We start from the raw sequence: 4,740 nt of genomic DNA on the forward strand, positions 1-4,740 counted from the left end.
AAAACTTCTTCATTAATTCAAATCCAAAGCTTTTACTATTTTAAGAAATCATTTAATTAGGCAAGAGACAGGCAGAAAGAATAATCTCAAATAACCTGGTCTCACATTTAATTTTATAGTACTATACCTTTATTAACATCTGCTAAAAAAGTTACATGTAAAGTAATATTAACAGGCATAGTATGAGGAAACATGAACAATAAGGAAACCAGTTCCCAACTATTACAGCAACAGTTACTCTAAAATACAAAATATAATAAATATGCACATTATAACTACTAGTACTTGCACTCAGACAAGCTTTCATAGGAGTTTAATATGCCAATAGAGTCATTTGCTGCTCTCTTTATAATTAAGCATCTTATTGTATTTATTTTGATAGAAAATATGTCCAACACACTACCCTTACTGTGGCAAACCATTTCTCAAACCCATTAAGACCATGATGTGGGATGAAAATGTACCCTGGATAACCATCAACCAAGAATAACTCTTAATGTTATAACTCTTAATAACTTAAAAAAACACTTAATGGGGAAATCTATATTTTCTTGTATGTTTACTACCTCAATGGTTATATCTCTTAGTGTGTTTATTCACAGTGTAAAAGTATCCTCCTCCATTATATATAATTTTATATATACTATATATATTAATATGTTAATATAATTTATTTAGCTTATTTTGGTTCTGCTTGCTATGAAATTCTAGAAGGAAGTCTTTCTTGGGATAAAAGCTCAGGTCAAAACCAGGGCACAGAGATTGTATAGCCTATCATGCTTACCCCCAAATGCACCAGGAATAATAATATGGCTCCGTTTCATTTTTTTTAGGCATACTAAAAAGGGGTAAATATTATATATAGAAAAAAGCTCTTATTTATTTATGTATTTATTTTGGTTTTTGAGCCACACCCAGTAACACTCAGGGGTTACTCCTGGCTATACCCTCAGAAATTGCTCCTGATTTGGGAGACCATATGGAACTGGGGATCAAATTCATAAGTCCTAGGGGCCGGGCGGTGGCGCTGGAGGTAAGGTGCCTGCCTTGCCTGCGCTAGCCTAGGACAGACCCGGTTTGATCCCCCGGCGTCCCATATGGTCCCCCAAGCAGGAGCGACTTCTGAGCGCATAGCCAGGAGTAACCCCTGAGCGTCGCCGGGTGTGGCCCAAAAACCAAAAAAAAAAAAAAATTCATAAGTCCTGGGTCAGGTGCAGGCTAGGCAAATACCCTAAACCTGTGCAATCACTCTGGCCACCAAGCTCTTATCTTCCTGGGATAACAACCCATAAATTTTATAATACAGGGGCGACTTCTACCCTGAACATGTGTCATGGGGACTCAACTTAGACTCCATGTGATCGGAAAGTGACTGCCCAATTCCGAACCCCAGATCCCAACTGCAGAACCCTGTAGAACAGACATAATTTCCTGCAACAACACCAGGAAACAAACACAATCCAGGGAGTGACTAATATCACTCTGGTACCAATTTGCACCAGGCTGATATGACACTCTGACTATAAGGAAACAGTAACAATTTGATCTAAGAGCAAGTTGCCCTACCTCATAACCTAAAGATAAGATGAAATCAGAAGACACTCCATTCTTGGCTCTGTGCAAAAACCAAGATCGCTAATTACAGAAGACTGACTTTGACAAGTTCGAATGAACAGAACTTTTCCTGGGACCAAAAAGAAAGACACTAGGCTTCGGCCTAGGATTTGTGCAAGAACCAAGATCTCTAATTCCAGAGGTCTGACTTTGACAACTTAAAGTGAACAATACTTCAGGGACCATAAGAAAAGACTGTCCTAGCTCCAAACTAGGATCTGTGCAAAAAACTAAGATCACTAATTACAGAAGAATGACTACAACCGTGTCGGAGCAGACTTCTGGAACCATATAGACTCTATCATAGACTTCCTCTTATGACCTGTGCAAATCCCAGGATCTCTAATTGAAAAGGACTGATTTTGACAGCCACATGGAGCAGAATGTTTCCAGGCAGTTTAAAAAAAAAACTTGAGGTTCAACAATGAGCATATGTTGTTCCCATGACAGTATGCTACAGAGGTGGTAAAACCCTGTACCTCTTCTGAATTTCCCCAATAATTACTGTGCCTATGCAAAAAAACAAAAAACAAAACAAAACAAAACAAAAAACTTGCTACACCAGCACCCCTTTCTTTTTTTTCCCTTTATTCCTGGTGTTACTGTTTTGTTATTTCTTTTAGTTGTTGTTGTGTCTTTTGTCATTGCTTATTTTGGTTTCTTTTTTTTTTTCTTTTCTACTTTTAATTTATAGTTATAAATTTAATTTAATATTATTTAATTAATTTAATTTATATTTATAGATTTTAGATGGGCTCCACCCAGCTTTGTTTCTTTTCTTTATTTTTTCCAACAGAACCACAAAACTTGAATCATCTTATTCTGCCTCAAAAACTGAGTGAAAAGAAAAGTGGAGAATAACAAGAACACTCACATGAATATTAATTGGAAATAAAAAAAAATTATCAGACACTAAACACCAAACCCAAAGTCAATGACAACAGAATCAAGATAACCCAATCTACAACAAGCTATACACATAGGGGACCTATAATACTAGAAGTCCAAGGGACAAAGTGTGAGGTATAAAACGCATGCTGGGAACAGGGATGGAAGGACAACACAGGTGGTAGGAATGGCCTTAATTCACTGTCACTATGAACATTTGTATATAACTGTGAAAGACTTGTAATTCACATTGGTCACAATAATAAATATTAAAAAAATGTCCGACAGTTATTAGGCTATTATTAGGCTAAATATACAGTTATTAGGTCTATTGGTAGTCAACCTTGCCAGCAAGTATCAGTAAAGCTGTGACTGACAGTGATCAGGGGCTACTAAAAATCATAAATGGTGGACACCTATACTTACCTGGCATTTCCATGATAACAAAGATGGTTTCCCCAGGGCGGGCAAGGCTTATTCATTGCACTCCAGATATGCTGACCCTTTCAATTTCCCCAAATGTGGGAAACTCAACTGCATAATTTGTGGTAATGGGGTCCGCATTTTCACTCTCCCCTAAATAAAAGGGCTGGAGAGCTCTCTGAATCATAATGGAAATACTGGGGACACCTCAGTGTCACACCCACTAATGCTGAGAAGTATCATGTCTATTAGAGTTACACCTGGTGGTGTCAGGAGACAAACCATATGCATCAGGGATCAAAGGTGAAGTCTTTTATATGCTAGATTTTTACTTGCTACATTAGTTATTTTCCTATCATAATCTTATAAAATATTTTCTCAAATCATTTGTTTTGCAGGATGCCTCACAAGTATTGACAGAGAGCAGTTTTTTTTTTTTTTTTTTTTTTAGCTAACTGGGTCTTCAGTTCAACATGAAAATCTCAGAATAGAGTGCTGCTAAAACCTTACAGTGCTGGGTATTTTCCAATAAATATTTATGGTGTCAAGCGAGGCCCAGGGCTACATGCTGCACAGCGTTTGGAGTAGCCCTTGAACATTTCTAACAATGGCCTAGTAATTTGTGGTGGGAAGAAGAAAGAAAAGAAAACAAAAGAAAAAGAAAAAAAAAGGATAAAAACTAGAAAAGTTATTTCAATTGACTCAAGGCAATAGATTTAAAGACTGTTTCATAATTCTAAATAAGTATCTTAAATGTTCTTTTTCAAGGTAAGGTAACTCTAAGATCATTTTTAAAATGGTTATATAAGGTCGGAGTGGTAGCATTGTGATAGGGCATTTGCTTTGCGTGCCACCAATGTAAGTCCCACCTGGATTCTATCCCAGGCATCCCATATCGTTCACAGAGTCAGGAGCAATTTCTGAGACCATAGCCAGGAGTAACTCCTGAGTATCAGGAAGCGTGGCCCTAAAAAACAAAAGAGAGAGAGAAAGAGAGAGAGAGGCTCAAAAAGAGTAAGCTGAAAGCTGTAAAAGATAATATTTTTATTTTGTTCTCATTATTGCCATAAATATTTCAATATATTTTCCAATGTATTTATTAAGGTCTTAATGTTCCATTATTTGAAGGGATATGGTTGTTCACATATCAACTGTTTTATTGGGTTGATAATTTTTCATACTATTATATAGAGACAATAGATAAATCAGTAAATAAAATAAAACAAAACAAAACAAAAACAGAATACATCATTAGTGATAAAAATACTAGAAACAATTTATAAGAATATTTCCACTAGAAATAAAAATGTTCTTACATTACATAAAAGGGAAATATGCAGTATAAAATGTTATATTATAGAATTAAGTTTCTCTTTTTGTTTTGAGTATATACCTATAAGCATTTTAGACTTTCTCCTGCTTAGGGATCATCCCTGGCTATCTTCAAGGAACCAAATTTATGTTACTAGGCATTTGTACTGATGTCAGTCACTTGCAAGACAAATGCTTTCACCTTGTACTATCTCTGTGTCCAAATTTTATTTTAAATTAAATATTAAACTTCCATTATACTGTGATACATATTTTAAGCAAGTTAATATTTAATAAAATATTCATAATTATTTAAAAAATCTGTTATCATTAAAACACTAATTCATTATTCTTTTTTTTTTTTTTTTTTTTTGGTTTTTGGGTCACATCTGGTGACACTCAGGGGTTACTCCTGGCTATGAGCTCAGAAATCACACCTGGTTTGGGGGCCATATGGGACTCTGGGGGAATCGAACCGCTGTCTGTCCAAGGCTAGTGCAGGCA

General features: G+C 35.7%; 1 non-coding gene across 1 annotated transcript; it reads left to right on the forward strand.

Moving 5' to 3' along the window:
- The first annotated feature begins 2,920 nt into the window (after positions 1-2,920).
- On the forward strand, positions 2,921-3,081 carry LOC126014899 (U1 spliceosomal RNA). Its single transcript, XR_007497851.1, has one exon. It is a non-coding gene; the product is annotated as a U1 spliceosomal RNA (small nuclear RNA).
- The last annotated feature ends 1,659 nt before the right edge of the window (positions 3,082-4,740 follow it).

The sequence above is a fragment of the Suncus etruscus genome, chromosome 7 (assembly GCF_024139225.1).
Source record: "Suncus etruscus isolate mSunEtr1 chromosome 7, mSunEtr1.pri.cur, whole genome shotgun sequence".
NCBI lineage: Eukaryota > Metazoa > Chordata > Mammalia > Eulipotyphla > Soricidae > Suncus > Suncus etruscus.